We start from the raw sequence: 9,508 nt of genomic DNA on the forward strand, positions 1-9,508 counted from the left end.
CTCTCCTGAGGCTCCTGGCTTTAGGGAAGTCTGGGAGATGATGCAGATGGTTAAAGAGGAGATTCTCAGAGAAGAGGGTTTCTTACCCTGCAAAAAAAGAAGCCCAAAGGGGGAGTCCAACTGCTGCCTTCCATGGGGAACCACAGGGAGGATGGAGCCAGATTCCCAGAGCCCTTTGCTGAGCAATGGGACACGGAGCTTTCCTGACAGAGAGGTCAAGCTGAGAGCATCCTCAAGGTTAATTCCAACAGCAGAAGCTGTGTCAGGGAGCTTTAGGCTGGATATCAGGAAAAGGTTCTTCCCCCAGAGGGTGGTTGGGCACTGAACAGGCTCCACATGTCACAGCCCCAAGGCTGCCAGAGTTCAAGGAGCATTTGAACAATGCTCTCAAGCATGTGTTGGGACTGTTGGGGTGTCCTGCGCAGGGCCAGGAGTTGGGCTTGATGATCGTTGTGGGTCCCTTCCAGCTAAAGATATGCTATGATTCTATGATTCCAATTCCCACCGTCATTCCCGACAGCTTTGCTGCACTTGCAGGAGGTGTCACAAGATGGAGCAATTGCCCTATTTGTCATTCCCGATTTGAGTCCGTCGGGCTGTCCTGGACCCTGTCTTTAGGCATTTCTTGCTGCCTTGATTGAGTGGGTTTTCCATTCCGCAGGTCCCAGATCCCTGTCCCAGTGTATCCCGGAATCCAGACGGGCCTGCTCCTCAGCTTCACCCAGCGACACCCCATTCCCTGCACAGGCAACGTGCAGAGGAAAATGCCCACTTAGACCATCCACCTGCACCTTCCTGTGCCCACATCCCACCTCTGCTCCCCAGTCTGTCCCACCCCTGGGTTCTCTGCAACCAAAAATGTCTCTCTCCACAGAATTTGGGTCTCATCGAAGCTGCTGGGGATGAACACGCCTCTGACAGGGCAGCATCAGTTCAGATCTTCATGCTGAGATCCCACCTGGGGTGCAGAACTCCCCTCGGGGACCACACAGGTCACAGCTTGGTGTTTTGGGCTGTGGCTGCACCTCAGGATTCTCCAGGAGCATCAGGGACAGAGGAAGAGCTGCCCCGTAGCACAGGGGACAGCAGGTTCAGGACCCCCTGAACATACAACAGCAGGGAGGAGACAGCCAGTGTGGGAAAGGCTGAGGGGGAAAACCACCAGGAAGGATGCAGGAGGATGAGATCTGCCTGTGGGAAAGGTGCAGTGGTGGAGGAGGTGGGCACTGAGGTGGTTTTCTTGAGGAATGAAAATAAAATGGGGCAATAAAATGCCCCTTTTTCAGCCAACATGGCACATCTGGAGAGGCAGAGCAGTGCCAGGGAGGCATCACACACTGGTCAGGCTGTGAAGAAGAGACTCACCATGACTGTTCCTGGGGACCCACCGTGGCTCGTGCCAGTCAGAGCCCTCCCAAGCAAACTGCTTCCATCAGAAAATGGTGTCTGGCTCCAGCTGGAGCTGTTCCACAGCTCCAGATCTCTCCCCACTGAAAACATGTTTGGAAGAGGTTGAAACGGCTTGTTTTTCCACAGACACATTTTTCTTAGGACAGCATTTCCTTCCTGAAACTCACTCTGAAGTTGATTGGCACAACAAAACAGCCTCCTCAGAGGGAGCAGCTCCAAAATAGTCATTTGGCCTCTCTTTTCCCAAATGATTACGTTAGGATGGGAAAACTGGGAGAGCTCAGGGAGAAATCCTTTCTCAGCAGCTTCATCCATCAGAGGCCAGGCCAGAGAGCTCCCTTATCCCCATCCAAGCCAGCAGCCCAAGGCATGGCTGCACAGACCCTGTGCCCCCCACACCAAATATTTTGTGAAAGTTCAGGGCCACCCAGCACAAAGCCAACAGGGTGAAGCCACAGCTGTATAAACATCTGGGTCTCCAGGATCCCTGGGACCTCTCAGCATGTGTGCAGCAACCGAGGGAGAAATGCTTCAGGCTCACCCCCATCCCCAAGGAGGGAGCAGCTCCAGCTTCTCTCCCATGGAGCTGCAGCAAAGCCTTAATTTTCCAAGCAGCTCTTGTGTTTATAGGATCATGGAACTGTTTGGGCTGGAAGGGACCTTAAAATCACCTGGTTCCAAACCCCCTGCCACGGGCAGGGACACCTCCCACTAGCCCAGGTTGCTCCAAGCCCCGTCCAACCTGGCCTTGGACACTTCCAGGGATCCAGGGGCAGCCACAGCTTCTCTGGACAAGCTGTGCCAGGGCCTCCCCACCCTCTGAGTAAATCCCCCCCACATCTCTGAGCGCCCGACCTGCTGCCACATCTCCAGCCCTGCCACGTGGAGCGATGCTTGAAGTCTCACCACGGGGTAGGTGGGTGGAGGAGGTGACAGGAGGTCTCATGAGCATTGTAGGCACCATGGATGTGCAGGGGCAGGCCCATGAGGCTGGAGAGTTGGCCAGGAGGAGCTGGGATGGATCCATGGGAGACAGCAGGCTGCTGGACCCACAGGGTTTGGAAGGGAGAGTGGCTGAGCCAACAGCTTGTGGGTCAAACCCCCAGTCCCAGCCCACCTGTGCCAACGGCTGGCAGGGCTCGGGCAGAGGCTGAGGGCACAAAATGTGTGTATTATGTCCCAGGATCTGTTTGTTCCCAGATCCAGAGTCGGGGTGTCTCCAGCAGAGCCCAGGGACAGGGCAGCAGGGCAGCACAGTCTCTCAAACTCTTCCTCCATGAGAGGCTGATGCTTGCAAGGAGGGAAGACACGAATTTCCCCAAGCTGCCCTCCCCTGTGGGGTAGAAACGAGGCTGAAATCTCCCTGTTCCAGGAGCAGCATTGCCAGACCCCATTAACAAGTCCCCAATAAATCCAAGAGTCCCATGTCCTGGCTGGTCCTTCCCAGTCCCCACCAGCTGCCCCAGCTGGCCCTGCTGCTCATTCCAGGCGTGTTTCTCATGGCCGTCAGAGGAATGCAAAGCCCTGGGGTGTTCAGGGAGCCCAGCACCAGATCCCTTCCGAAAAGGGACAGCGGGGTGATGTCAGCGGAAACATATTTATAACCCGCACCCGAATGGAAAGGAAACAACCCAGAGGAAACGCATCCAAAAAATAATAAGAAGTCTCCTGACAATGAAAAGTCCAGCTTTGCTTTCAAGTTTTACTTTTCCCAGGACACTGGTTCCCTCCTGCCCTCAGCCAAGAGGGAAAAGAGCGAGCGAGGGAGCGAGAAGCCCCCGCACACCCCACTAACAGGAAGCATCAGCTCTGTAAGGATGGGGCTGTGTCAGGAGTTGGAGGGGCAGGACATGGGAGGTGACATCCACTGGGGCCAGCAACCCTCCTGCAGAGGGGTACGTTACCCTGTGGACTGACAGGACAAGGGGTGATGGCTTCAGACTGCCAGAGGGCAGGGTTAGATGGGATATTGGGAAGGAATTGTTCCCTGTGAGGGTGGGGAGGCCCTGGCACAGGGTGCCCAGAGAAGCTGTGGCTGCCCCATCCCTGGAAGTGTCCAAGGCCAGGTTGGACAGGACTTGGAGCAACCTGGGCTAGTGGAAGGTGTCCCTGCCCATGGCAGGGGGTGGGACTGGATGGGCTTTAAGGTCCCTTCCAACCCAAACCATTCCATGATTCTGGAATTCCATGAGTCCAACCATCTCTGCTCCAAGCCCATCTCTGCAGGGGTGCTGTCTGTGCCTGCAGAAATAGCAACGCAGAGAGTTTTCAGAGAATGAACCCATCCAGCATCCAGAGAGCACTTCTCCTCTCCCCCCCCCAGCCTGGCAGTGCCAGTAGGTCTCAGCACACCCAGGACACTGTCCCTCCCCACCCCAGAGCTGGGCTGTCACCAGGGAATGAAGGCTCTGAGCCTCTGCACTGCCCTGACAGCTGATCGATGCTTGGAGGAAGGAGGTTCATCAGCCCCTCACCCTCCCCTCCCCTGAACCCATCCGTTCCCAACCAGCAGGCTGGGGAAGAGCCATTTGTTGGAACCTCTGCCAGAGAGGCTCATTAACACCGCTTAATATCCCATTTCCTGGAAGGCACGAGACTCCTGGGGACAGAGAGGGAGAGCAGGAATGGGGGAGGGAAGGATGGAGGGAAGGGAGAGGTGGCACCTCTGCGTGGGTCACGCCTGGCCCCTCGTGCAGCACGGGCTGTGAGCTAGAACAGAGAATGCACCCCCCTAAAAATGTATCACCCCACCAGATGGGCAGAGGACGTGCTGCCTGCACCTGCTCCACATCCCTCTCCAGGTACCCAAAGGCAGGGCTGAGACCCAGGAGTGCCCAGGATGTCCCACAGGGTCCCAGAAAGTTGCCAGGGGTGGATCCCCTCTACCAGCCTGAAGATATATCGCTGTGCCATGTCCAGCTGGGATCTGTGTGGCGCTGAGCCCTGAGTGGCTCAGGTGGGCATCACCTCCGGGTGTGGAGGGGGCAGGATCTCCACAGCCCGGGGACCACTCCACCCCTGGGGAGGAGGTCACAGCTGTTCTTAGGGGCTGGAGCAACCCCAGCACACCGTGGGTCCGTTGTCCAGGGGCACCGAGTGCCTCTTCTTTACTTCGTTTCCCTCCCAGGGCTGAACTCCAGCCCAGAAACTCTTCCCCAGACCTGCGCAAGGGGAGTTATTTTTAGGCGCCGCAGGGGCCAAGAAGAGCTTGGACCCGGCTGCAGGAAAGCGACGCTTAGGAAGGCAGGAAGGAGCAGGAGGGTGGATCCGAGGAGCCCTCCCTGCCTGCAGCCACCGCGGCTCCTTCCTCTGTCCCCCAGCACCGGCTTCCCGGGAAGAGCCGCCCAGGGGAAGCCCCTCGTCCTCCGGTGCGCGGGGGACCCCGGGCCGGGGGCTGCGGAGGGCAGAGGTGGCGGTGGGAGGAGAGGAGCTTCCAGAGCATCCCGTGAGAGCCCAGCCTGGGGAGATGTCCCCCGCAGAGGCCACACCAGTCACTGGCTTTTGCCCCCGGGCACTGCCGGTGGGAGCGGTGGGAGGTCGGGGCTGCGGAGGGTTGGCGTGGCCGGGGGCTGCGATGCTGCGGCTCACGGGGCAGGGACGATTTGGGAAGGCTGAGAGCTAATGAGCGAGCAGAATGCCGCTCAGTTTGCCTAAGCAGCAGGCTGGAAAGAGTGTGGACCCAGAAAACGCTCCCTCCCCCATGCTGGGTGGTTCCGTCCTCCCTGTGTGCCCTGAAACTCCTGCCCCAGCAGCACCCCCATCCTCTGAGTGCCTGGCAAAGGCTGCTGGCCCACAGCCAGGTCCTCTGTGGGCTCACGGGACAGGACTGAGAGTTCTGATCTGCTGGTGCCAGGGTGGCAGATTCTCCACCCGGGAAACACGACAGATGAGGAATAAGAAGCCAGAAAAGCTTAATGGGGCAGTTCCCCGGCTTCAAGGAAAACCCGGGATTCTCGGGGCTGCCTGATCTCAGCCTGTCACCTGCAGGTTCTCCTTGTGCCAGTGAGGTGTTGTCCCCACTCAGAGCAGCAGCAAGAGATGTGGCAGAGCCCCACTCCCCTTGGTGGCAAAGAGGGACAATTTATAAGAGCATGGAATGACAAGACAAGGGGAATGGCCCTGTACCATCAGGGATAGATGGGATATTGGGAAGGAATTGTTCCCTGTGAGGGTGGGGAGGCCCTGGCACAGGTTGCCCAGAGAAGCTGTGGCTGCCCCTGGATCCCTGGAAGTGTCCAAGGCCAGGCTGGACGGGGCTTGGAGCAACCTGGGACAGTGGAAGGTGTCCCTGCCCATGGCAGGGGGTGGAATGATTTGATCTGACATTCAAGGTGTCCTCTAACCCAGCAAGTCTCTCTGCCATAGGGCAGAGGGGATAACAAGGGGATAACAAACCTGATGCTGTGTACTTGTGACCCCACCTGCCCAGCAACACACGTCCAATGAGTTTTGCGTGTGTTTGACAGGCTTTTCTTCTTCCTTGACTCATATTTTTGGGAAAGCCTCTTTGTGTCAGTGGTCTGGCTGCCTTCAAAATTATGTGCTGCGTGCCTGACATTTCCATGGCTTTGGGGTAGATTTATGGAATCCTGGAATCATTTTGGTTGGAAGAGACCTCCAGATCATCGAGTCCAACCATTAGCCCAGCACTGCTACTCTTTTAGGCAACACCCAGCAAACCAATCTTTATCTGCAGATCAGATTTTTCCCTGGAACAGCTTTCCAGCCCGATGTTTTATCCAAGCAAATGGCAAGTCTTGCTACAAGGAAATTGTTTCCAGGCTTGCACCAGTGAGTTACTTGGGTCTGATGGGTCTGGGAAAGTGCAGCTTATTTTTGGAGAAGAGGGAAAAGGGGAAAGCAGCAGGGCCAGGAGTTTGCTCCCCAAGGCGCTCCCTATCTCCAGCATGCAGGTATTCCCACAGCCCTCCCCCCCCAGCTTTGATGGACAACTTCCTTCAGGCTGAATGACACTTGGGGACCCACCAGGCTGTGTGAGGGGTTTCGAGGACGCCTGACCCGGTCTCCACCCTCGAAAAACGACAAGAATGAGCCCTCGCCCCCTCCTTAATCCACCTTCGCCCCGTGGCCGAGAGGAGCCCGCGAACCCTGTCCCCTGCCCTGGGAGACGTGAAGGGGGGCGCGGCAGGACCCGCCGGGGCAGGACGGCCCCGGGCATCCCCCGGGGCTCCGGGCCACCCCCAGCACTCGCCGCCCCGCATTGAAGGGGCGCCGGGGACGACCCCGTCCCGCCGACCCTCTGAAAGCCGCCTTTGTTGCGGGGCTGTCACCCGGGACGGAGCCATCCTGGCCTCTGGTTTCCAGGACAACGAGAGGAGGAGGAAGAGGAGGGTGGGCTGATGGGGAGGAAGGTGAGAGGCGGCAGCAGGAAGGTCTGGACAGTGCGGGCAAAAACGAGTCCCAAAAAGGGGCTCGGTGGCTTCTTCCTGGTCTTGCTGGGAAGGGAGAAGCTGAGGCTGAGCCCTAAAGTGCAGCCAAGCCCCCTCTGGGTCGGTTTAAATCAGACATAAGGAAGTGTTTTATGATCACTGTGGCAAAACACTGGCACAGGTTGCCCAGAGAAGCTGTGCCTGCCCCATCCCTGGAAGTGTCCAAGGCCAGGTTGGACAGGGCTTGGAGCAACCTGGGCTGATGGAAGGTGTCCCTGCCCATGGCAGGAGGTCAAAACTAGAAGATCTCGAAGGTTCCTTCCAACCCAAACCATTGTGGGATCCTTTCATCCTATGAAATGTATTTTTAGGCCAATATTTGTGGTTTGTCCCTTTTGCAGCTCTCCAGTTCCATCAGATTTGAGGGGAGTTCAAAGGTGTTTTCCGGCCTCCTACAAGCCCTGGGCTATTTATAGCTGGCAGCTGTTGGAAGCCCAGCTTTCACAGACAAATGCAGGGTGACGATGTGCACATGGAAATGGCTCATTCCTTGTGAGTAACTCCAGGAGCAGCCAGGATCCCGAGGAATGATGAGGTATTGCACACAAGAGAGTCAGAAATGGGGGGTGGTGAAGAGCACAGAGACTCTCCTTTAGGCTGGATACGAGAAAAAAAAAAGAAAATATCGAATTTGCCAGGGAGATCTCTTACCTTTTGGGATTCTCCTTGGGGAAAACAGTGCTAATCCTGCCCCATGGGCTATTTCAGGTGAGGGTGGCCTAGTTACTGCATCTGTTCTTGCTTATTCCAGCTCTAGGAACACTCTTATCCTTCCTGAGGTGCTGAGGAGAGGACAAATCTCATAGTGGCAATGCTGCTATCAAAGCCCTGTCGGCTCTGACCCGGATGCCTGCACAATGTGCGGTCCCACAAGCCCCTCGGATACTCCTATCCACCTCCCAGGCTCCAAAAAGGCTTCCTCTAGCTGGGACTTGGGGAAGAGTGACCCAAAAGAGCCACTTCTTACATACTCCTGGTGTGACAGTGGCAGCCCAGGGCAGAGGCGGAGTCCCCGTCCCTGGAGGGGTTTAAAAGCCCTGTGGATGTGGCACTTGGGGACATGGGTTAGCAGTGGCCTTGGCAGTGCTGAGGGAACGGTGGGACTCGATGAACTTGGGAGGATTTTCCAACGTCGATGATTCCATGTTTCTATGGGAAAGAACTTCCCCTGGAATTCAGGACTCTTGCCGGCGTTTCCGGTGCGCTGTGTTTCTCTGCAGAGGGTGACTGTCACGTCATGGGGGCAGCAGGGCAGGGTCAAGCAGGAATTTCAAAGTTTGAAGGACCGGGGGGGGGTCTTGAATCCCTATAACCCTCCATGTCTACAGAGCTCCAGGAATGGCCAAGCACCGGTGATCTCCCAGTCTTCCCAAGCCTGGGCTATGTGGGGCTGTGCAGTTGGACACACGGATGAGCTCCGGCCCATTCCAGACTTGACTTAACCCGCTGTAGTTTTCCACTCCTCCTAAAAGCAGCTCCCTGCCCACCACTATCTTCTGCATCTCTTCAAGCGCTTCCCTGCTCTGACTGAGGGCAGGAAGAGGAGAAGAATACCACATCCATCTGTGAGCACACAGGAACTCGCAGAGAGCTGGAAAAGAGCTGCTGGAGCTGGACAGGGTCCAGGGCGGCAGGGACACACACCCCCCCCTGCTCAGGAATAAAGCCAGAGAGACTTTCATTGCCACAGCTGCTCCATGTCTCCGTTTTACATCCCATCAGAGCAAAACCACTTCACCTTCCCTTCTTTTTTCCCCTCACACACCTCTCCCTCCAGCATCAGCTGCCGGCAGATGGGAGTGTGGTGGACTATTTAAGGAAAACGCCCAATAACATTACAATTACTTACCATGAAAGCCTCGTTGTTTCCAATAATAGCCTAATGTTCCAGGCACCTGTCCAACAAACTCAGAGCTCTCTTACCTGCCCACTGCAGGATTCATATCCATGACGCTTCCCAACAGGCCACTGACAAACCGCGAGGCTCTGGAAGCCCTGGAGCTAGGTGCCACCTCTGTGTGCAGCAGGCACAGGGGCTGGAGGACCTGTCACCCCCACGGTGTCACCTGGTGGGGTCTGCAGAGGGTTGTAAACAACAACTGGTGTGGAAGAGCCAACGTCAAACCAGCAATTCACCTGCAAGCAAAGGAGTGTGTCTCTGCCATGCCTGGAAGTGTCCAGGTTGGACAGGGCTTGGAGCAACCTGGTCTAGTGGACGGTGTTCCTGCCCATGGCAGGGAAGTGGAACGAGATGAGCTTTAAGGTCCCTTCCAACCCAAACCATTCTGGGATTCCATGATCCACCTGACTTTGGCTACTGCTGCAGCTCCAGCGCAGTCCCTGGGTGGGCACAATTCTCCTGCTGACAGCAGACGAGGATAGAGGGGCCCAGCGAGCCCAGATGCCACTCTCACCTCCTGACACGGTCACCCTGGTGCTGGAACCAGGCGGAAATGGACAAATGAGCCCAAAAACAAAAGGGCTCACAACTGTTTTTCTTGGTCAGATCCCACGAGCCCAATCAGCGACATCCGCAATGGCTTTCACAGAGCAGGCTGGGCAGCCGGATTTTGCTCAAGCGTTCCCAGGGAACACACACACACACACAAAAAAAAACCATCATGAACATGTGTCTTGCTGAAAACAGT

Source organism: Pseudopipra pipra, chromosome 13 (assembly GCF_036250125.1).
Source record: "Pseudopipra pipra isolate bDixPip1 chromosome 13, bDixPip1.hap1, whole genome shotgun sequence".
NCBI lineage: Eukaryota > Metazoa > Chordata > Aves > Passeriformes > Pipridae > Pseudopipra > Pseudopipra pipra.